At 42.3% G+C, this 25546-nt stretch overlaps 1 long non-coding RNA gene across 2 annotated transcripts; it reads right to left on the reverse strand.

Moving 5' to 3' along the window:
• Positions 1–274: 274 nt before the first annotated feature.
• Positions 275–24031, reverse strand: LOC142488733 (uncharacterized). Of its 2 annotated transcripts, none has more exons than XR_012799624.1 (3): positions 23828–24031; positions 19629–19697; positions 275–661 (listed from the first exon to the last, which is right to left on the reverse strand). It is a non-coding gene; the product is annotated as an uncharacterized LOC142488733 (long non-coding RNA). The 2 variants fall into 2 exon arrangements; XR_012799623.1 differs by having other exon boundaries at positions 275–664.
• Between the last annotated feature and the right edge of the window lie 1515 nt (positions 24032–25546).

Raw genomic sequence — 25546 nt, forward strand, 5'->3', positions numbered from 1 at the left:
GCATTGCAGCCTATTAAATCCTAATCATTATCATTTAACAGATCAGCCGCCCGTCAGCCAGGCATGAACCCAGGCTGGGAAGGCAAACGCAACGGGGCTTGTCAGAGGTGAGGAGCGGCGCATTCCAGGTATCTGCCAGGTACATACTGGGTATTTGCTCGAATAAAGTGTGTCGGTGCAGTACTTGATCTCCGTTTTAGAAGGATTCCATATAGGGAAAAGAATGGTTGGAAACAGACATAGTATAATTCTATTTTAATTAAAAGTACTCTAAAAACACACATAGGTATCACACTCACGGATTAAAAAAAGAACTTTGCGCAGTTCTGAGAGTGTTCCAGTTTACAGAGGTGAGTCTCTCACACTCATCTCTGTTAGTATCCCGATGCTCCGGTGTGTGCACCATGCACGGCTCACAATGAGAGTCTACTTCCGGGTCATGTGTCCGGTTGTTCTCTTCTCGTGTGATCTTGTGTCTCTCTACTGGAAACACTGGCTTCTCCTATCGATCGGGTACTCTGTCTCTACCTCTCTTTTGTGCAATCGCCCTATGCGTTTCACCTATACAGATGTAGCAAGGCTTACTGTTCCTGGCACCATGTCAACACGCGAGACTCCACCTGCGGGATCACTTTGTGTACCGCGGTCCGGCCATGGGAAGCTGCTAGAAGGCAAACAAAATGTCATCCCGCGGTTAGGTGGTGTTTTTTCTTTTAATGTAAATATCTGTATATGATCACCAGATGGCACTGCAAATATCTTTAGTGGCTGTGCATGCCAGGGAAATGCGTAACTGCTTTACCTAGTGCACATACTGTTCTAGCAGTGTTTCATGTGTGTCACGTATGGCTCTAACATTTCTGTGCGCATGCGTGTCAGCATACAATAAAAAATTTAACTTTATACTTTTTTCTTTTCCATGGATCACTATTACTGTGCCTGTACAGTATGTTTGTGTGGGAAAGGGGATATTGCTCCGGGATGTGTGATCAATTAACTAACATTGTTTAGGGAACTCATTGTTCTATTGCCACAACAGCAGACATTGCCTAATAATGTTGACACCGTTTTTTGTTTTTGTTTACACTAACTTCATTTCATTTCATGTGTTCATAAGCCTTTATTAAACTGTATGTGCTCGTTATAAACATTATTTGTACTGAGAATTTTTCCTTTCCATCACTCTGCACGCCACACAAGCTCACCCCCTTATACAGTACTGTAGAAGCCCCTTATACAGTACTGTACTTGATTATACTGTAAACATGTCATACAAATGTATGGAAAAATAGTTTTTATTTATTTTTACAAAGTTGAAAGGCACAAATATTCACCCCACCCTTCATGCCCCCTCAATCACCTACACTGCCTCCTTCCCCACTATCCCCTCAACCCACTTAGCTACTCCACCCCACAATCACCCTCAACCTCCCATAACTACTGTTTCCCCACTATCCCCTCAATCCATTCAACTACCCCCTCCTCACTATCCCCTCAACCCACTAAATTAGCCCCTCCGCAGTATCCCCTCCCATCCCACCAAACTCCATAACACACAAATACTTCCCCCTCCCCTGGCAAATCAAAAACACAGATAATAATAATAATATTACTAATAACTTTATTTCATATAAGATAAGATGAACGTCATTCACCCTCCCACAGCTTCTTGGTTGCTTGCTGTTTTCCATGAATTACTCATTACCTGTGGTGGAAAAGAGTTAACCCCTGTGTTACATTCTATACAATACTGTAAGTAAGGAAACTACTGTAAAGATGTGCTGATTGTTTTGTTACACTGTATACTGTACTGTGCAGGAATATAGTACTTTGTTGTGTACACTACTTGAGTAGTTACAAATAAACTCTATTACAGATGCATGGTCCAATGCAGAACAAGCTCATGCTGTGTCTCTCTCTGTACATTATAATGCAGACAGAAACCTTTCAACTGAAGATAATATATTTTTTAATGTTTTAAAAGTAATACTCAACATACCGCGACCACACGCTGTGGCTAGAGCGATACAGGACTCCGTTCATTGTAGGGAGAGAAGAGGTATTTGCTATAATTGGTGTACCGGAGCCTTTTGTTATCAACCAGGGTAAAAGTGCAGCGCATAACTCCTGTTACACCCTAAACAATGAATAAACATTCTTAACATTTCTATTACAGGTGCGTACATTAGCGCAATCACTCAATTGTATGTGTTATGTCGTTAAAAAAATGTGCGAAGGATATTTACTATCCATAGACGAAACCGCAAACCTGACTAAAACACCCTCAAAAAGTGGCGACTGTAGTGGGGACAGGGATGGTGCACTGGCATCATCTGCAGCACTCTTACCGGGCCACTGATGTGGAGTCCACTGCTGCTTCAACCATCTCTTTTTCTGCGCCCTCTAATCGCTGCTTTGCCATCTTTGTTGCTTTGCCCACTGATGTGGATGGCACTGGTGCTTTTCCTATCTATACAGTTAGTGTTACACTGTATCTGTTAATACATAAAGGTATAATGCCGCACACCATGAAGTAAATACAGATACTTGCTGTTACCGGTGCTCCTGGTACAGGGCAGTCCCTGTCTGTGAAAAAACTCCAGAGTAAGCAAAAAATGGAAGTTCCAGGGCACTGCGGATTTGCATTTCATATACACAACGTTTCAACCAGCTAAGTGGTCTTTCTCAAGTGAAGATAGAATCGCTGCCTTTCCTCTCAATACCCGACTAGCACCCTCTCTATCCACCTTTAAGACCCACCTTAAGAAACACTTTAAGACACACTTGCTTAAGAAGCATATGAGTAGCACCGTAGATATTACTAGACACGATACATAAAGCTTGGCCCCCTGCAGAAGCACTTACCAGAACTCCCTCCTACTGTCTCTGTACGTTCCTCCTACATACCAATTAGATTGTAAGCTCCTCGGGGCAGGGACTCATCTTCCTAAATGTTACGTTTATGTCTGAAGCGCTTCTTCCCATGTTCTGTTATTTATATTATTTGTTATTTATATGATTACCCCATGTATTACTGCTGTGAAGCGCTATGTACATTAATGGCGCTATACAAATAAAGACATACAATACAATATGATATAATACATTTCTTTTTTTGAGCAAATCCGAAGTGCCCTGGAACTTCCATTTTATGCATACTCCATCTGTTTACATACATATTACCGCATCTCACATAGACTACGTCAAACATATGTATGCGAATCAGGGCTGGTTCAATAATTGAGTGCACATGCATGTTATTACCATTTAAAAAAAGGGTTTTTACAGTTCATTTATAATCAGTATGCACCATACAACCATACACCTTCCAAATCTAATCCCCCTCGCGACACAGCCTCACACCTTCCAATTAAACACCTTTCTGAACTCCACTGTCCCTTTTCTATCTCAATATACTGTACCCCAAAAAACACCAAAATGTTGTAGTTGCAAAACAAATATTTATTAATAGAGGGGGCTGTGCATAGTGTTGTGTCGTTAAATTCACAAGCTACTGTATATATAAACACACGGGCAATAATTGTAAATTTGTTAAAGTGATGTTGCATGGCCCTCAGTCACATTTTACGTTTCAACCTTTGAGATTGGGGTAAATAAATTAAGCAGATAGTGGAAAATTGTTGCAGAGATGTGGAGTCAAGGAATAATGTGTGTGAAGAAGATGGATGAGACTGATAGTATGACTCTCCAGCAGAATACAGAGAATGTAAACAGTGATGCAGAAGGAAAGGCCAGGCAAGGTAAAGAAAAGAGGGTAGAAGAAGGCAAGCCAGAGCTAAAGAGGGGTAACATCCCACCAAACACTTTGCTGATCCATCATCCCCACCCTTCTCCTTCAGGGCATATCATCTTCAAACTCACTATGGTAAATTCTACTCTGTGTGTGTGATTTTATTTGCAAACAAGTCCGTGTTGGTTTTAAATATCCGTTAAAGGGTATCACCTGCTCCTAGCTTATAGAGTTTGGTCACATTGGATGTTTTTGGGGTTTATTATAAGTTTCTCTTGGCTCTGTTCGCTATAGAGGGTAACGATGGCAAGGTCAGAACGTTGTTCATAGATATGGTGCAGAAAACCGTTGCGAGTACTTTGGTTAGGCAACTCGAGTTGATGGACGTTGAAATGAATCCAGAATATGTACTGCACCGACACACTTTATTCGAGCAAATACCCAGTATGTACCTGGCAGATACCTGGAATGCGCCGCTCCTCACCTCTGACAAGCCCCGTTGCGTTTGCCTTCCCAGCCTGGGTTCATGCCTGGCTGATGGGCGGCTGATCTGTTAAATGATAATGATTAGGATTTAATAGGCTGCAATGCTTCGCGTGTCTACCAGATGGCATAAATTCATGAATTGTAATGCAGTATATATATATACTGTGCAGTATTGCAGCCAGCGGGAATAAAATGCTTCAATCCTTGCCTGGAAAATACCTCAATGCACTCGGGCAGAAAACAGTCACAAACCTCAATACACTCGAGTATACCCGAATTCGTGGGACTAGCCGAGCTCGAATAAAGTGTGTCGCCAGTGTATATATAATGGTCGTCATAATGGAAATGTTGGGATTCCTTGTGGTTATCGCTGCTGGGAACACAGTTGGATTGTTAAGTCTTTTACTGAGGTTTGTGTCTGTCTATGTGGGTTGCTGTCAACTTTATCCACTGTGTGTTGAATATATTTATTTGTTATCAACACTCGATCACTAAAACACACTGTTGTCTGTTTGTAATTTAAAGGAAAGAAGCTAGCTATAGATTTTTTTTTTGCATTTTATGGAATAAGGTGAGACATATGTCTGGAAATTGTGTGCTACTCATACAATGCGGCAGTACTGTATATACTTGCTGTATACTGTATGTGACTATCAATATGATCAGATTCAAAAGTCAGGACCTTGTGAAACCCTTTAAAGGGAACCTGTTTGGAAGCCATAGGGTTTTCAAGATATCGAATATTCATAAAAAAAATAAACTTTTTTTTTAACTTTATAAAATGCATTGTACACAATATAGATTTAACTCCTTTTTTGTCTCGGTTAGGCCAGTAGTTCCTTAAGAACAGAGGAGGAACAACGTCTCACGTCCCATATGGGACCTGAAATGTTGTTCCTCCTCTGTTCTTGGTTGTCACATTAAAAGGAGAGTTGCATTATGAACTTGTGAGTAGAGATGCATTTTGTAGCTATGTCCTAGAGGAGACCTGCATTTTGAAGAATTTGGTTGTTGATTTCTTGCAATACTCTACTGATGCCATTGTTTTCCTCCTTGTTTTTAGGATTCTCAATGACAACACCTTGTTCATGTAGAAACCCCATCCAGCAACACAGAACATCAGCATTAGATAATTAGGGTAACAACTGCCTTTTCGGCATCTCTTTGCGTTGAAGCTCCTGCACGCATGCACATTGATTTGATTAAACCTATGCAGTATGTGTTCCATCCAGTAGGCATAGGGTACACATGACCAGTAGTTGAATACAATGCATATGCATTCCATTCAGTTGGCATTTAGCACGCATGCTTACAAATTCAATCGAATGCATATGAATTCCATACAGTGTACATAGTGTGCATGCGTAGCACTGTTTCTACACAGCAACACAGTGTCTAATGAATGCATCTATTTCTTGAATAACTTACAGTTGAAACTGAACAAGAGACAGCCAGGGCATGTTGATGGAAAATAATTATATAAATAAAAGGATTCTCTTCGCCTGAAACTATTTCACCACACATTTAAATGTACTCAAGGATCTTTATATTTAAATATTCTATAATATTTCTGATTATTAAAATTAAACCATACAATTTGAGCAGTAGACATTGATTTATATTCAAATGTGAATTTCTGTATGTATGCATGGTTTATTAACTCCTGTAATTGTAATAATGCCCATGCAGTGTGGGGAAATAAGAGCAGTGTTCCGTTTATAATATTGACATCACACATGGACAACAATTTTGTTGTATAGATGAATATCTATCTATTAAGTGTATTAATAATAACATTGGTTAAGATAACGAACACTGCTGCTGTTTCGAAACCACTATTCAGAGGTGTTATCTGTGACACTGCAAAGGTTAATAACCTTTTATTGCCTGATAATGTGATTTCTAATTGAACAGACTACATAAGGAAGTAAGCTCCCTCATGTGGTCATTATACCCCTGATGAAGTGAGTCATTGACTCACGAAACGCATAGGGTGAACATTACAACATCCTATTTTGTGTGCCTGGTTGTATTGCCCTGTTGAACTGCTTGGTAGAGACGTTCGGAGACCTGTTATCTTAAGCTCCGGAGAAGTGACTGCAGGACTTAGCACTAAGAGAGGCGGAACCCCGGACAGTCAGTTGGCAAGAATTGCCAACAGAGTGTGTGATGTCATCGCGCAAGGCGGGTCAGAGGAGAACCAGGAAGGGATTCCCCTCCTGACACCAAGTCATCAGCCTGAGTTGCACGCGGACACCGATGGGAGCAGTGACTGGAGCGGATCGGCTGAGGAGAATCCAGAGGGTCTGCAACCAGGCGACTGGAGTGGATCAGTGGAAAATATCCGGGGGGCTCCCTATTAATTCAATAGTGTAAAGACAATGTAGACAGTACAAATACAAGCGGAATAAGGCCATTAAATAATCTACAGTACAAAAATGTACACAATGTACAATCCTGGCCAGAAGTTGTGCTGTAGCTCAACCCGAAGGGGATCCTCCCACAATCCTCACGTAATGATAGGAAGAGATTAGGGGAGAACAAACCATAAGGAATAAAAGAATAAAATATGCAAAACAATATGAGAATAGGATCCTTCAGATGTACATTGTACAGCTGAAGGAGAGTAGTGCACGAATGTACAGCACAGTAGATGCAGCTGCGTGCGTACAATAGGGTGCACTTAACTCAAACACACTGGAGAAAAAGTAATGTCCCCCGTTGGAACCTGACGAAGCATCCATAGATGCGAAATGTGTTGCCCGAATATGGTGTACTTTTTTGACCCTCGGCGGCTGCCGTAGTTCTCTGGTATCAGCCGTGTTTCAGCCCTGTATACCGGATGCGGTAAACAGGGAAGCAACTGCTGTACAGTGATCGGAGCAGCTACCACCATGGAGTCCAGCTTTTGTGCTTATATTTTTAAATAAAACATTTTTAAATAAAACTATTTTTAAATAAAACAGTTTTTTAATACATTTTTTCTAGCCGTATCTATTGTCATTTGGACGGGGAACATATATCTCCATACCACGGGGATATATCCACCGCAAGGTACGGGAGAGCCTGCCAAGAGGAGCAAGCACCGATACCCACAGAGACACGATTTGGGGCGTTGACCTACACATTTATTTATTTATAAAATATTTTGCCAGGAAGTAATACATTGAGAGTTACCTCTCGTTTTCAAGTATGTCCTGGGCACAGAGTAAGACGAATAATACATGGTTACAAATACAGTTACATAAATGAACAGGGTATACATTATATACAAAACATTGCGTGCACAGTTAAAGAAAGTATATATTATGGGCGTATGAAACAGTTACAGATGCATTTTCAGTTTATTGATGTATTGTGCCCTGTATATATTTATATTACCATATCAACTTCTATTGTAACATGTCTGAAGAAGGGAACTGAATGGTCCTGAAAACTTCCACTCCTTATAAACATCAGTTAGGTATTAAATGGATATGGTGAGATAAGTGTGCACTGGCTGATAGGTAATCTACAATCCCATCTAAGAGTCGGTCCAGCAGCTGATCCTGCTCCCGTGATCAACAGGGTCAATACCACACTAGAACAAAAAGTAAAAGTAGCTTATGAAGGGACACTAAGGGGCCTATGCAGAGAGCAGCGAATTTTCGAAATTCGCCATTTTTTGGAGAAAATCGTGCAGAAAACAGCAGAAAATGGCGAGTTCCGAAAAACGCGCCAATTTTTCTTTTCTATTTGTAAAACTCGCCTCGCGGCTGGCGAGAACCTCAATCTCGCCAGTTTTAAAAATATCCTAATGCAGAGAGCCGCGAACGGCATCTAGCGGCTGTTCGCGCCAATAAAATGGCGCGATTGTCTCCTTTTTGCCTCGCCAGAAAAAATTGGCAAGAAGCTGCCGCTCACGGCCATTGCAATGGGAAAAAAAAGGCGCGAATTTGTTTTTACACGTTTCTGAAGCGCGCATCTCGCCAATTTAAACTCGCCACACGCATCCATGTTAAACATAGCAGAATTCGCACTTTTCTGCATATGGAGAATAAAACTCTCCAAAAAAGGTACTTTTTACTAAATTCGCCATTTTTAAAATTCGCTGCTCTCTGCATAGGCCCCTATGTAAAAATAATGTGTTACTTTGTATAAAAAATACACTTCACAACACATAAAAATTTATGCTCCAATTGTCCTAATAGAACTCAGTTGTTCACTGGACCTCGGTTCCATCCGATGTTTATGAGCACTCATCTGATCAAGGGAAAAAGCACAGGGGAGAGGGAACACAGGGTCCATGGACAGTCCTATTTACTAGCAGGGAGCTCGGGAATGGCTATACAAGCTGGCCGTAGTGTTCTCGCTAGGGAGGCGTTGACTCTAGGCGTTCGTCGTCATGGCGTCTTACGTCATCCGTCATTGAACTCCAACTCAATACCTCAACGCGTTTCACGTCTATGACACTTCATTAGGGTGTGAGTTATTTGCTCTCGGAGTGGCTATACTTATACCAATCAATCTTGAAGCCTGAACCAATAGGATGGGTATCCTTCCGCTATTTCTAATTAAACTTACTCAAAACCATACATAAACAATATGTTAAAACCCACAATAACATACAGTATATTTCACATAATTTTAACCACATAATTTTATAACTCATATAAATTAAACTATAATCATATAGTTTTAAAAAACGTAATGTTTGACTAAAAGATATATCTCACATACTCAAACCAATTCCCAATAATTCCAACCTGGCTATAGTCTATACACAATTTCATATTATTGATCAACAAGGGTGTTTTAGTCATTCCCTGTTTCAATAATCAGTATATTATTTTCACATTCCCAACATGATAATACGTTTGTAATATGAAATGTTGGTTTTATCACATATATTGTTCCCAATAGCTAATTACATTTAAAAAATCATTATATTTCTATTTCCATAAGAAACATACATTTGTGTCCAATATAACCAATATAATCAGTATACTCATATTTATTACGTAGAGCGATTTTTTAGTGAATCCCTCCACATACATCACATGATCCAATAGTTATAGCATCCCAGCCATTATTCTATTATTTGTTAACATAGAAGACATTATTATCTCTTATCCTTTCTCATGTAGTACATGATAACATTTATATACTGGTGGTCAAGGATTATATCAAAGGAAGAGTACATTACTTAAAGTATACTATTATAAAAAAGGTGTCAATTTAATTAACTCATTCAAACAATTTGGAGATTTGGTTTGCAATGCAAAGATCCAAAATTGCCCTCTTTGTAACAGATGCAGTTCTCTATTTCCCCTTCAAGGATCTATGAGGATAACCTATAAACCTTTAAAATTGAGGCTCGCACATTGGCCATCGTCGTGATCTATAAAGTGCGGTGACAGGTTATGAACTTTTTTGCCACTTTCCCATATGGATCTTGGCATTTCTGATACCACTAATGTGCTCCCCTATTCTGATCTAAAGGGGGCAATTTTATTTTTCAATCTTTTTCCTTTATTGGAAGCAAACAGGGAGCATATACAGATAAGTTGCGTTCATATGCACATACCATATAGAATACAGTCATTGAAACCAATAAAGCATTTTTGCTTTTTTGTGGGGGGGGGGGGGGGACGGACAGGGGTGGGGAGGGGGAGGTAGTGTGGCAGACAAACAGAGGGGGGAGGTAAAGGTCTGGGGGAGGGGTCGGAGGGGTGGTAAAGGTGTGTCCGACTCCTTTTGATCCTTCTCCCGCTGGAGAGATCAGCTGGTTCGGGTGCTTGTTTATGTGAGAATTAGGCCTCTGCGGTCTAGCCATGGCCCCCAGATGTTGTAGAACTGGGGGATTTTCTGTGTGAGCATGGCCTTAAGTTTTTCCTTGGTCATAACCGTGGTAATTCTGTTAGTGACCGTATTTTTTGATGGTGCTTTTACCTGCTTCCAAGCAGCTGCGATAGAGCACCTTGCAGCAGTTAGGATGGCTGAGATGAGTTTAGTTAGGGGGGCGGGAAGGCCATCAACTTGTTTTCCCAACAGAAAGGTCAGAGGGTCCAGGGGAATTTCCAGCCCCGAGGTTTCACAGAGTAGTTTCTGGATCTTAGACCAGAACCCCTGTATCTCTGGGCATGACCACCAAATGTGGGCCACGTGTCCTTTTTGACCACATCCCCTCCAGCACAGATCTGGCGTGCCGGGGATGATCTGGCTCAGACTACTCGGGGTTAGGTACCACTGGAATAGAATTTTATAGATATTTTCTTTTGTGATCGTGCAAATTGAGGTCTTTGATGCTGCCTCCCAAATGTCCTTCCACTCATCTATATCTAGTTGTAGGTTGAGGTCTGCACACCACTTTTGCATGTATGCGTGGCTTGGGCTCTCCGATGTTGACCCTAACCCCCTATAAATCTCTGAGATCAATCACTTCTGGTAACAACTCTCAATGTAAAGGGATTCAAATTTGGTCGGTTTGGAAAATTTGACGTTTTGGGAGAGCACTATAAGAAAGTGCCTAATTTGAAGGAATTTAAACGGGTTGAGGTCTTGTACTTGATATTTATCTTGGAGCTCCTGGAAGGACAGAATTTCCTCCTTCTTCAGCAAGTCTGCTACCGTTCTAATATTGAGGTCATAAAATTGTTGAAATTGTCTCTGAGAACACCCAGGCGGGAAAGGGGGCAATTTTTTTGCCAATATATTGTAGGTTACATGGGCATTTAATTGCATAAACCACAAAATTAGTTAGACAATTAATATAGTGGTTAATGCTTTGCTCCTTCCCTGTTTTATTGTCATAGCATATCTTGTTCTTAGACATATAGTTGCACACAGTGCATCTGCCACAGCAATAATTGCCTATACAGTAGATTTCTCCAAAAAACCTCCAGGATTCCCATTCTTATTGGGGGGGTTTTAAGGACACTGGGAGCCAGTATCCTTTTTAAAATTTTGGCTTTTCTAAACGCCACCTTAGGCTTATCAGGAATCACATCCCAAACCACTGGGTCCATTTTTAGAATATCCCAGTGTTGGTACATTATCTTCCAGATTCTAGTTTCCTGTTTGCAATAACCGTTATAAACAGAGAATTGGTTAGTTAATCATTATTGCATTCTGATTCCTTGGGAATTAATAGGGATTGTCTCAGCACATCTCTACTTCTTTTGAGAGATCTCTCTACTAATTTTGGCTCATACCCCTTTTCCATGAATCTTTTTGTTATGACAATTGATTGGTCTTCAAAGTCTTCCATTTGAGAGCAGCTCCTTCGTATCCGTAACTTTTGCCCATAGGGTATGTGTAACGCTTGCGCGAGCCCACAAACAAAACCTGACCCCGGCACTGAGGTGGGAACAACTGTGCCACACACCCACAGTAGCGGGGGCGGGCCCAGAAGGTGGTTGGTAGCGTTGCTGGGTCTGGGTATGTAGAAAGGGTTAATCCAATACTTGCCGGGGTCCATGGGTTGGAGAGGTACACGTAGTTGATGTCTGTAAGCCTGTGGTCTGGGGTTTGAGAGGTACTCGTAGTCGTTATCCGTAAGCCAGGGGTCAAGAGCCAGAGAGAATCCAAATACAAAGCCAGGTCAGTACACGAGAGGTTAACTGCAGAGAACAAGACAAGACTGGGCTGGACAAGACAGGCACACGCAAAGGCTACACAAAGTTATGTTCAGCAAGGTATGACAGGAAGAGGCAGTTCTTTATAGGAGACAGGAACCAGTAGGAGAAGGGGCGGAGCAGAGGCGGGGCCTCCGCAGATGCCAAAGATAGGCTGCAGGAGACAAGGGCTCACAGCAATCTTGACTCGCAGCTGGGGCTCGTTGCGCAACGTCACGCGTGCACGCCGCGCGCAGTGGAGGCGCGGCGTGACCGAGGGGGCGGAGCTAAGGTCTGTGACCTGGTAGAAGAGGAGCGGGTGCGCACGCGCTCTGTAAACAGAGCGGGGGTGTGCGCACCAGTGCGGGGTGGATCGGAGGCTGCAGCCGCTGCAGTACTGTTATGTAGAGAGGAGGAACCGCGCCGCAAGGGACGCGATCCCTGAATCCTCATAGTATGTTATTCAACCAGTGTATAGAATGGTTACTATGGGCATCTAGATACGAATTTACATCAACTTTAAAAAAAATGATTTTGTTGTAATTTTGTTCTCCACAACAGTTAGATCAAGATCTAAGAAATTAATACAGGTTCTGTGGTTCTCCCCACTCAACACCATATTCAGTTTGTTAGAATTAATGAATATATTAAGATCCTTCTGAGAGCTGAACCAAATCATTAGGATGTCATCAATGATTCTTCTGTAGAAGCGTATATTGTCCCTGTGCTGGCTCCCAGTCCAAATGTATTCCTGTTCCCATAATCCCATTAATAGCCCCGCATAATTAGGGGCGAAACATGTGCCCATGGCTGTCCCATTGGTCTGGACATAAAAGGAACCCTCAAAGGAAAAATAATTGTGATCTAGTATAATTTTTATACTTGATCACAATTATTTTATCTACAATGAACTGTTGTTGTAATAGTGATAAAGTGTTATCCTGATATAAAAAGTGTTTAACTGCCTCTACACCATGTGTGTGTTGTATACAGGTGTATAGTGATGCCACATCTTATGTCACCCATGCGTAGTGCTCTTCCCAAATAATATCTTTAAGTGAATTAAGTGTGTCACTGCTATCCCTCAAAAAGGATGGTAATGCTGCAGTGAGTGGTACCAAAAAATTGTTAACATATTTAGATACATTTGCAGTGATTGATCCTTATCCAGACACAATGGGACACTCAGGGGGCTCCACCAATGTTTTATGTATCTTTGGGTTATGGTATATTATTGGTATACATGGTGGTTCTGAATGTAGATATTGGAATTCTTTAATAGATAGAATCCCTTGTCCTTTAGCTTTTAGTAGATGATATCTCAATACGGAAAGGTGCCCTAGAGTCAGATCCCTATCCAGTTGTCTATATGAATTCCCCTCGCCTAACAGGCGATATGCTTCCCTAAGGTATTAGAGTATTTACAGTAGGTTTTACATGGATCCCTTTTTAATTTACTTATCTTCTTTTTTTGTAGTTTTTTTATTATAAAATATTTTTTCTCTCCACTCTATTGGCTGGTACAATGCCACCCTGCCACTCTGCCATCCTCTATTTCCATTGTATCGATGTCCTGTGGGGCCCTGTGTCTGTCTTGGTCATGCCTTACCCATGTGGCTCTACTTTGATCTTGTCCGTGAACTATGATTTGCTTAGATTACAGATATATAATATTTACAGATATATGATGTGGGTATCATTTGGTAACTGTTGAGAATGACATTTTTAAAGTTGACACCAATTGTGGACTTTTGTTTATAATTTTTTGTGGGGGGCGGGGAAGCAAACAGCTGATCCATAATACATACAGTAATATATTTATATTAAACATTTTACGTTGGTAAATATAGGAAATTGGCTCCGATGATTTATGAGAATAATGGGACATTGTTGCATATGTCCAACATTAAAAATAGCAAATGCATCATACAACTCTGTCAAGAACAGTTATGTATTGATCTGAAATAAGCTAAAAGTTTACAAATGGTACACTGCTTGTAATCATTCCCTCCGTGTGCGTCCTCTTCTCTCATGGGTATCCCATGGCATGAATATCATTGGGACACTTCAGGCAGAGATTGTAAATCATTTATTTACCATTTTAGTTACTGTTTTGTCACAGAGGTACGCTTCCTTTAGTACCTAGGAGACACTAACATTCCAACATAAATGCATTTTTGTCTCTTTGCCTATTTATTAGTGTCAGTGTTCTTTTACCAAACAGTTTATTAGAAGTGTTGACTGGATATCTAAGGCGGTTGGAAAAGACAGATACGATATGGAAACTAATTGTATGGAATGCAATGAAAAACCAGCATATTAATGCCAACCCCCAGCATATTTTAAACGGATATGCTGTGTGTTTAACTTGTACATATCAGGTGTATGAACAGTGCACAAATTCCAAGGGAAGTGTACATTGTCTATAAAAGTAAATATATCTTACAAAATGAGAATAGGTACTACAGGTTCCCACAGTACCCAGCCTCCGTAGCAACTCCACACTGAGGCTATGCAGCCTAAATACGTGGGTGTTAACACAGTGCTTTCATCTACTTATAGTGGGCAAAGGAGATGCAGAAAAAATGATTACAGGAATGGGAGCAAATATATAAAAAATAATAATTTAGTAAAAGACCAAGCAATAATGGAGCTTAGAAACACAACACAAAGGGCAGAACAAAAATCAGCGCAAACTATATACATTTAGTCACAGTATAAATGTGAATGAAAATAATTAGTGTATTAGTGTATAAACGGACATACTACACGAAATTGAGGCTAAATCTCAATTTAAAAAATTAGATTGGATATAATACCATTCTATTTTTGTTGATATTTTATGTTTCATCTATTTCTTGGCACCTAGACGGATTTTAAACAATTTTCAATACATGTGATTACACTGTGGGAGCATACACTTCTTTTTCTCTGTTTTACGTGACAAAAGGCACTTGTCTTGGCTGGGTGTTAAGGAATAGCTAATCTATTATATGTTTCCTGGGCTGGTGGAATCCCATGAAGTGAAGACCAATGCCTTCCCTATCAATCGTGACGCTCTAGTATTCAGAGCTGAGGTTTCACATTTGAATATCCGCTCACAGAACAAGAGTGTTGGTGGTTGTAATGGGGGAAGAAGAAGAGAAGGAGAGTTCTCCTCTTCCCCCATCACCACAGTCTTTCAGGATCTGGATGGGAGTTAGCATTAAATTAATTGCAATGCACATTGATTTAATGCGTGGAGAATAGTTTGTAAACTCTTACTTTGGCAACTAAAAAGGGCAAATTTTACATGGTTGATTGATGACCTCATGCAAAAGTTTCACACATCTCTACTCTGGAAACCTCCCAGGTTCAAATGCTGTAAAAAGAAAAAAAACAACAACAAAAAAACAATATTGCTTTTAGGAAGGATGGCTGCTTTCATTGTGTGCTTCCTCACCCCAGCTACTTTAGGCCTCGTTCAGGGTGCAGGCTTGGGAGGGAGGGCGTGCTGACGTGCGAGCTGACGTGGGACACAATGTATTCAAATTGAATACTGGTTGTCAGGGTAGCAGCTGCCCTGTCTCCGAAGTACGGAGTTGACGCTGGCTACAGTTTCAATAAACAAACCAATTCGTTTTTTGAAGCTGCAGCAGCGTCACTGGGACCTCAGCAGCCAATGAAATCATTCTTAAGAATGATTTCAAGACTGCAACTTGGATTCCTAACCTCAGGTCTGTAGCCCCGCCCCCTCCCCGCCTCAACTCCTGAAAAAGTCTGCTGGGGAGGATGATCACACATCGCCCAGCAGACTGCCGCCCGCCCTCGCGAACGCCCGCCCTCCAAATCCTGCCTCCGGCACCCTGAACGAGGCCTTAGTTGACTGAAATCATGACTAAGGAAAGCATAGCCACACATACTGTAAAGAGGACAGAACTGGTGAGACAAGGGAGAATTTGGAGAACAAAATTCACAAGGAGTTGAAATTGTCCCGAGCAAGGAGAAGATAGATTCACAGCATTCTCAATAAGAGCCATGGAGAGATTGAAGGAAGAAGGGTGTTCATTAGACAGGTATATTGTTTGTCCTTGTCCTGCACATTGGCAACATTCTACACAAGTCTCTCCATGGAATAGTCAGTCAGCTGTCTTATGATGCATTAGGGTTTGCTAAGCTTGACTTCTGATATCTTTTTTTCTTTAATTAGTCCAGAGCAATGTGTAGCAGGCCCCTCAAGTAGCGAAAGAGTTAGGCCTCGCACAGACAGGCCGCGTTGCGACGTGCGAGCGCTTACGTGCTCGCGCACGATCGTCCCTCTTTCGTGTGTTCTGTGGAAGTTTTCAAACAGAAAATGACTCCCTGCGGCGAAGTGCTGCGTTGTTGCAGCTGCAACTCGAGCTTTCAACTGAAGTTGACATTTCAAGCGGCAACCGCGTCATGTGCACTTCGCCAGCCAATCACAAACACACACGCTTTTATTTTGTCTTTTAAAGTCACGCCCCCAATCGCGTCATTCTGTCAGCTGGGGATGTTCACACATCGCCCAGCAGACAGAGGCTCGCAAACGCGCGTCCGTGTAGCAGCCTGTCTGATCGAGGCCCTGAGCAAGTTTTATAAGCACACTGGGGTTCGTGCAGTGTTTTAGGTAATAACAAAAATGACTAAAAGCATGCTTGATATGTAGAAAAGAAGCCAAGTAACATCAAGAATCCCAGCGCATCCTTGAAAAAACAAGACTGATATTTCAGTGTAACTTGCCTAACAGTAAAATATTTTATAAATAATGTAAAAAAATTAAAATTAAAATAAGTGAATGTACAGTATATTAAAAGGAAACCCTGTCAAAATCTGGAGACAAACACTTCCACTCTTGAGCGTCCTTTTCCATTGATATTCAGCAAGGTGCTGGCAGCCTTGTTCTATTCCTTTGTCTAGCACTAACCATTTAATCTGGTCTAAATGGAAATGTTTACCGTAAAATCAGTCAATAGTTCTTGCTGATACACTATGTTTAATATTGTAATGCATCTAGGAAAGTCATATTGCTGGACTCGTACAGTTTTAACATGTTATCTGATCTGTAACCTATTAGAGCCTTTCTGGAATCATTATTTTACCAAGTCAGTAGTGTAAGAGGATCTGAGGAAGGAGTCTCACTTGGATTCTGTCTGCACTGCAAGAATCCTGTGGTCATACGTCAGACATCAACAGTGCTGTAGTTTGTGGATACTTGTATACAGGGCAGTTATCAAAGTTAAACAAACATGGCCCTTCACCATATTTCGATAAGAAAAGGAAGTGTTTACAATATTGGTCAAAATATATTAAAAATATAATACAAATAGGGTTGCCAGCTAGCTCCAGATTAAATTGACAATTTAACGCAGTGCTTTTTTTAACGTGAAGTAGGGAGATTTAAAAGCTAAAACTTCAGTACAGTAATACAGTATGGCAATCGTGCTACCCACTAAAAGAGAAGCCACAGACACGTAAGATGTTGGTATTTCCCAGTCTGTTTTACGAACCAGCATGGTTGAACCTATTTTACTCATCTTGATACAGAGGTAGCCAGTGTCATACACTATTCTCTGTTTCCAAATGGAAATAGGACAGACAATGAATTGCAATTTTTTGAAGTGAAACTTCTTTGCTGGCACCTACAAACATTTCGCTTGCACAAATGACCTTAATGGTTTAAAAATTTCAGGACCCCTTTATTATTAATACTAACTGCAATTTTTTCTCCTTCCCCATCCTCTTCCTGATCTTCTATCTCATCATCCCTCCTCATCTCTCCCCATCTTTCCTCATCATCATCTCTCCCCCTCCCCATATCTCCCCCTCCTCATCTCCTCTCTCCTCCCTTCCCCACATCCTCTCTTCTCCCTTCTCCCCTATCTTCTCTCCTCCCTTCCCCATCCTATCTCCTCTCCCCCCATCCTCTCTCCTCCCTTCCCACCCATCCTCTCTCCTCCCTTTCCCATCCTCTCTCCTCTCTTCCCCCCATCCTCTCTCCTCCCTTCACCCCATCCTCTCTCCTCCCTTCCGCCCATCCTCACTCCTCCCTTCCCCCCTCACCATTTCTCCTGCCTCCCAACCATCATCTGTCCTCCCTTCCCCCACCCTCTCTCCTCCCTTCCCCCATCCTCTTTCCTCCCTTTTCCCATCCTCTCTCCTCACCTCCTATCCACTCCTTCCTCATCTCTTCCCATCCCTCCATATCATCATATCTCCCCCTCCCCATCTCTCCCCCTCCTCATCTCCTCTCTTCCCCCCATCCTCTCTCCTCCATTCCCCCCCATCTTGTCTCATCCCTTCCCCCCATCCTCTCTCCTCCCTTCCCCCCTTCCTCTCTCCTTCCTTCCCCCCAATCCTCTCTCATCCCTTCCCCCCATCCTCTCTCCTCCCTTCCCCCTCCTCCCTTCCCCATCCTCTCTTCTCCCTTCCCCCCATCCTCTCTCCTCCCTTCCCCCCATCCTCTCTCCTCCCTCTCCCCATCCTCTCTCCTCCCTCCCCTCCATCCTCTCGCCTCCCTCCCTTCCAAAACATACACACAAACACTACACAATATACACACATACCAAACATGCAACATTAGTGTAACACACACACACAGAAACGTATACACATTTATATTCAACATATAAACCCCCCACTAAATATACAACATATATGCACATAATGCATGAAACACACATAAGCATTACAAATACACACCAACACAAACTTATAAAAACACATACACACACACACACTCAATAACACAGACACACACACTTAGCAACACAGATATACACACACTTACCAACACAGATATACACACTTACCAACACAGACTCACACACACACGGAACCGGGAGATGTAGAGAGGAGCATCTATGGAGAGATCTTCTGCTGTCCAGAAGTGGTTAGGCTATGGCCCCAGTCCTCACTGTAGCATGCGCGCCCGGCAGGGTGGTGGCGCGTGCACATGTGGAAACCGCGATCTGCGGTCTCACCTCTGAATCAGTCTTTGCGACGGAACGTGCGTCGAGGGGGCGTGGCTAAAAAGTAACATCCTCTTCCAAAGCAGCAAGCTGAAGAGTCTGTGCTCTGATTGGCTGCTATTTCCTTCTCTCTGATTGGCTTGGGAAGTCTGCCATAGGATTGGTTCTCACGGACCCACGTGACGCTGTCGCTACTTCTGAACACAGTTTTGTTGTCTTCGGAAAAATCTGTTGAGCAACGCGGCGGCAAATTGCGGGCCAAGGCAGGTAATGGGCCCGGTCACATTGAGGGGCGGTACTTGTTCCTGCGCGTGCGCTGCAGAACGTACTGGGACCTAGCCTTAAGCAGCCAGACTCTCCTCTCGACTACCGCTATTCTGTGATCAGCTCAGCAGTCGGCATCCTCCGCTCTCCTCCCACTCGCCCAAGCCTGTCTCTATCTGAAGAGAGACAGATGGGCTGCCGACAGGGCGGGAAGAGAGGAGAGAGCGGGCCCCGCCAGAGCATGGGCCCCTGGCTGCCCGGGCTATAACTACGCCCCTATACACACACATACAAGGAATTCAGTTACAGTAGTATAAATATAGAAATGCAAATAGCTAAAACAGGGGGTTGTAAGTCACACATCTTTGTTTTGTCACTGAAATTGTGTTTTGATTTTTATTTAAAAACATCACCATCACAAATACAATTTCTGTGACAAAACAATAACAGAAGACAAAGAAGTGTCACTTAAAATGCGCGTGCTCGGCACACACACCCTTTTTATTTGTAAATGGAATATGGGAAGACATACGTACTGTACAGCACAGCGGAAATGTATCTTACCAGCAACATCATTACTTTTGTCAAGTAGTGGTATACTTCTTCCAGGCAGGAATACAGATGTACATTGTCCTGTTAAAGAAACGTGGGAAATTATTTTGAATATGACTTATTTTACTCTTGTAAGAAGTAACAGTGTAGTGTAGTAAGTGTTGTATTTTTTTAGACTATGGGCAGTAGGTATCAAAGCCCGCCGGCTGCAAAAATTGAGCAAAACTGGAGCAAAAAAACCCCCAAAAAACAGCACCATATTTATTAAACAAAAAAAAAAAACATTGCTTCCTAAGCGGCCTTTTTCTTTCATAAAACCTGGTACAGGGAATTTTTTTACTCTAGTTTTGCCTCACTTTAGCAGCAGTGGGACATTTTTAGCAGTGGGACATTTTGGCACAGCCTCCTATTGATATTCAGGACCGCTTCATAATATAATGACCAGGTTCTACCAATGTTTATTTCTACTGTATTTATCAAATGGCCATCTGCTTTCTAAATACTGTACAATGACATTTAAGATCTCTTAGGTTATTCACCTTGACTGATTGTACAAGGTGAGGTGATGCCTCTACCATCTTTAGTCCAAATCCACAAACCTCTGTTAAATCAGGGCTCATAACGAGATGTTTATCCCTGTGGTGTCTGGTTGCTAGGCAACACTTGAGAGCTTAGCAACCATATTACATTCCGTTGCAAGTAAATGACACTTTGCCATATGACCGACTGTACTCACCCGTAATATCAGAGTGCCATACACAGGGGGGCAGGACTAGTATATTTCCCACGCAACTTCACTATAAGAAAGTGGCTAGTACGATCGCTGTCATTATGATTTGACAAAGGCCAAGTGTGGCCAGAATCTTCGCTCCTTTCATTGTTTTCATTTCTTAATCTGCAAATAAACTGATGTAATGGTGTTTCCCCCACCCGATGGGAGATTCTGCCATTACAGTGTGTGTGGTGCATGCTAACTGTTGGTAAGCAGGACAGCTGAGTCATCTGCCGAGGTTTCTGGGTTACATACCCCACATGGTTCTCTAGCAGTGCAGCGCCTCAATCTGCCGCAGGCTACAGATGTACGGAGACGATCTCCTACGGTAGAAATACTCCCTCCCCTTCCCCAGTAAGATCACACACCAGGCAGGAGGTATATGAAACAGGAAGGGCTTTATTCTGTTCAGTACAATGCAGTCTCTGCAGGCCTCTGCCCTATGCAGTCTCTGGTGGTCTATTCAGCTGTAGGATGGTCCCTGGACATCCACTACGGGTCAAGGGCCCCCACAGCAGTCCTTGCTCTTCCCTGCCACTCTAGCAGAGGCAAGGTCCACACTCATTCTCCCCCAAGGGGAAGAGGAACAGAGAAGGCCCAATGCTCAGGCACTCTGACCATTGTGCCCTACCTCTCTCAAGTGGGGAGAGGCACTGACTAAATTTGGGCGGCACTCCCCTTAAGTACAGCAAGGAGGAGGGCACCAGGTCTGACCCAGGATTGGGCAACCCAGGCCTGGTTCCACCTCCTCCTCCTGTCACTAAAGGAGACTGCTGGGAGTGGGGAAAACCCATGATAAGTACTTGCAGGCCTGCTCTTACCAGGGCTTACTGCCAGTGAGGGCAGACTGGTAGTCAACAACCTGTCCTGGCTACACTGAGGTAAGTTTATCTGTGAGTACTGTGGAAGTCATCTTCTATATTTTTACGGGGATCCAGGTGGTGGTCTCCGGTCTAATGTACACCTAAGCCTCCTGCTATGCTGACATGTTGTCATGTAACAAATCCCTACATATGACGGTGCTGTTCAACCCACTGGGCACTGTAAAACAGGAACGGATGTTATGTTTTCTAAGGTTAATGCGTTTCCTCAAAGCTAAATATATGCAAAACAATGGCTGTTCTACATCTCATTAGCATAGACTTAACATCACGTTATTGTTATTCATTGCATTATCTGCCAATAACATGACATTAAGTATGTCTTAGCATTGCGAGAATCCTGTGGTCATCCCTGAAATAGGTCTTTAGCTTTCAAGTTGAGAAATAGAGGAGATGGAAATAAAGCAGATGAATAAATTATGCTATGTTAGTTAAATTATACCAAACTGTGGTGTTACACCGATCATGGCCCAGTAAAAGTCCTATTTTTATGGTCTAGTTGTGAGCAACGCCAAGTTTCAGAATGACCTATCTAACGTAGCTCTATGTCCCCGCATCAAACTTTACGTACTTTTTTGGCTAAGCACTGTTATTTTAACACTTGCATATCATTTGCATGTAATTATCGCTAACGACCGTTATAGTTAATCCAATGCCCTTTATAGGAGAAAACATGGTTTACTGTTATGTTTTCCTTGGAAGGTACACGGTTAGACTTAATGTTAAGTTCAGTTAGGTTAATGTGCCATTAAGGCGCACAAGCATAAAGTAGGATCGGCAAGGAGGAGTGGCTCAGTAAGTAAAGACACTGACTGGCACAGAGTTTGAAGCAGGGGAGCCTGGTTCAATTCCTGGTGTCAGCTCCTTGTGACCTTGGGCAAGTCACTTTATCTCCCTGTGCCTCAGGCACCAAAAAATAGATTGTATGCTCCACGGGGCAGGGACTGTGTGTGCAAAATGTCTCTGTAAAGAGCTACCTAAAACTAGCAGCGCTATACAAGAACATGCAATTATTATTATTATAAGTCCGTTAGGGTTATCACACCCATTCCAGCACTAATTCCCATTAACTTGAATGTGAGTTAACGCTGGAACGGGTAAGACAACCTGTACCAGCATTTGATGCATGTGCTCCTAAGTCACATAACAGGGTTATGTAGACGTAGGCCTTAGTAGCACTTATTTTTATTGTTCTTACCACATGCTACAATTACTCCAATTTTAACCTCATCACTAACAAAGTACATAGCAAAGAATTGCTGCCAGCAAAGGGATTCGGAATATGCTTTAATAACTACTCCTTGCATAACAAATACTGGATGTTGAAAAAGCACATCTTCCTTTCTTTGGCAAGCATATAGGCAAATAAATTGTTGTATCCTGACATATATTGTGAAGGGTTTATACACTTTAACATAGCAAAAGCTTTGCAGACTCTGTCATACTGCACAATGACAAAAGCATTCCTGACAGGACATCTAATCAATGCCATATGCTAAAAAGCCTTCTACCCCGTTGTAAAAGCCAATTAAACTAAACTTGTATTCATCTTAAATAACAGAAGAGACCTGGAGACTTCACAACAAAATCTGAAACATAATAAAGGAGGAAATCAAGACAATCAATGGGGGAATGAAAGAGAGGGCATTTCAGTTCAGTAGTGTACAGTGAGGGCTACTATAGTGTGATTTCTTTCATTGACCAAATTTGTTGTATGGGACAGTAGCAACTCCAGTCCAGGTTTTCTGTGTGCATGCTAATCAATTTGAGCTAAGTATCTTCCTATAAAATCCACACGTTGGTGTTACCAAGTTCTGAAACCACCATTTACCTTTTCTCCTCCTCCGGCACTCTGCTCTCATTAGTATGGGCCCTCATATACATAGGGTATGGTGGGTAAGAGGAATACCAAAGCTACCTACAGTCATTCATTAAACTGTTGGTAAACACTGTGGTAACCCATGTTAGTTATCTTCTGTCTGTCTGTTTTCTGTCTGTTCCTCACCCACTCAGAATCTCCCACTACTTTAAATCACCTTTATATTCATTCCATATTCCATTGTTACTAAGGCAATCCCACCCCAACTATCAGACTTGCTTAAATTGGGCTCTGGGCAACTACGTACAGATGGAGCAGACTTAGTGTATGCACTGCTGGGGGAACATGCCAAGTCCTGACAATTGCAAATTTCAGGGCTGGCAGAATGGCCATGCCATCGGTGTGACTGCACCTGGCCCTGCGCTCTTCCCTGACCCAACGTCAGTAATCACAGTTTAATGTTACAGTGGTTAAATTAAGCCCCACAACATTTAAACTGTGATTGCTGGGTTGGGGGAGAGAGTAGGGCCACTGTAAGTGCCGTTATCACCTCCTCCTATCAAGTCATGATGTGTTGCCATGGCACTGCGACGTCACATGACACCGCGTCGCCATGACAACGTGACATCATATGACACGACGGCGGGCAAGAGCAACATCATGTGACGTCATGTCATCAAGGCGACGCGCTTGGTCTAGCTTGATCTAGCATGAGATCAATAAGAACGCAGTCACTTACCTTCAATGGCTTTCAAGGCTAGTCATTCACCTACACTCATTCACTATGCAGTCACAAGATCAGGTGGAATCCCCAAAGGTGGGGGAAAAATGTGCCAGCAAGAAGAAATCGAGTGTTTGTGGGACTCAATAAAGCAGGGAACTGAGTTTCAAAGAAATTGAAGTGATGAGTAAGACTTGTCCATGGAGTTGTTATAAAATGGGCACTTCCTGAAATGACAAAGAAGATCTACATAACTACTACGGTGCATGTGTACAGGTTGGGACAATATATCCGTCTGGGAGCAATCAAGAACTAGTAGACACTTTGCATATATAGATAGGGAGGACTTATACACAAAAAAACTGTATACATATGGTGACCTATAGTACAAGCCAACCATATTTCTCCTAAAATAGGTCTCTTGGCCCCCTATGCGGTCTGTATGCTTTCAGGCAAATTTGACATAAGTAGTAAAGCAATAAAGCTTCAGTGACTTGTCAATATTTAAGGTTGTCATGACAACTGTCACAGGAGACCAGTACTTTTAACACCGAAACCTTCTGGGTTCACTATCACTAAGTACAGGACAAAGTAATTTAACAAACAGAGTTTATTCTGGGTAAACCAGCAAATACAAATACACACATACACTTACCACACTGAGGACCTGGGGGAGAAGTATCTAGTCTCACTAGGTGCAGGGACCCGCTTCAAATAAATTTACCTTGGGGCTCAGATCTGGTAACTGATTCTATTAACTAGTCCACAACCTTTGTCCTAATCATATATTTTCTATGGAACAGCTCAGCTAAATGGATTACAGAAACTCCCTCCATAGAAATGATAGGAACAGGCACATTGTATTGTATGTCTTTATTTATATAGCGCCAAAAGTGTACTCAGCGCTTCACAAAGAATACAGTACAGGGAATTATAATAATACAATAAGTGCAGCAAAATCAGACAATAGGAAAGGAAGTCCCTGCCCCGAAGAGCTTACAATCTAAGTGGTATGATGGGGAGCTTACAGAGACAGCAGGTGAGGGAATAAGTACTGTAGATGGCAGTGCTTGGTCACAATGGGTGGTAGCAGTGACTGAGTGTGGGACAGTAACCATGAGTGCAGGCTATTGGGATGCTTGATCTGTGGGGCAAGTTTTAAGGTTAGTCAGTATTAAAATGAGAGGCTTAACACAATTTACAGGAGAAGAGATGACAGGGAGGCATGGGTGAAATCAGGTTTGTATGTCTGGCTTCAGGCTTAGGGGAGATCGCCAGCAGCTGGAAGGAGTAGATAGAGGGTGTAAATAGAGGATTTGTGTGGGTGTTTTTTATTGAGGGGTAAAGAAGTTGTTGGGAGAGAGGTGTATAAAAAATGGTGCAGTGGGGAGTGGGGAATTTGGAGAGAACAGAGACGTTCACAAAGGAGTGAGGAAACAGTAAACAGAAAAAGCAGAAGGGAGGGAATAGTGAGATGCAGTAGGAGAGACTTCCCAGGTACTGGAGGATAGAAAGAGTACAAAGAATCACAGCTTTTGGAAAGTAAATTTCTCACAGTTGCAAAGTTGTTGCTGTGCAGAGTTCCAATCTTCCTCAAATCTTCACCTCCAATTTCAACTCCAAAATTAACTCTGCCAGACACTTTAGATGTAACACTTTAAGATGGGACTCACAGCCAAAGCATAATTTGCATTTGCAGGGCTGACATGTTAATTTCATCACCACACAATACCAAGT

This window comes from Ascaphus truei, chromosome 2, assembly GCF_040206685.1.
Source record: "Ascaphus truei isolate aAscTru1 chromosome 2, aAscTru1.hap1, whole genome shotgun sequence".
NCBI lineage: Eukaryota > Metazoa > Chordata > Amphibia > Anura > Ascaphidae > Ascaphus > Ascaphus truei.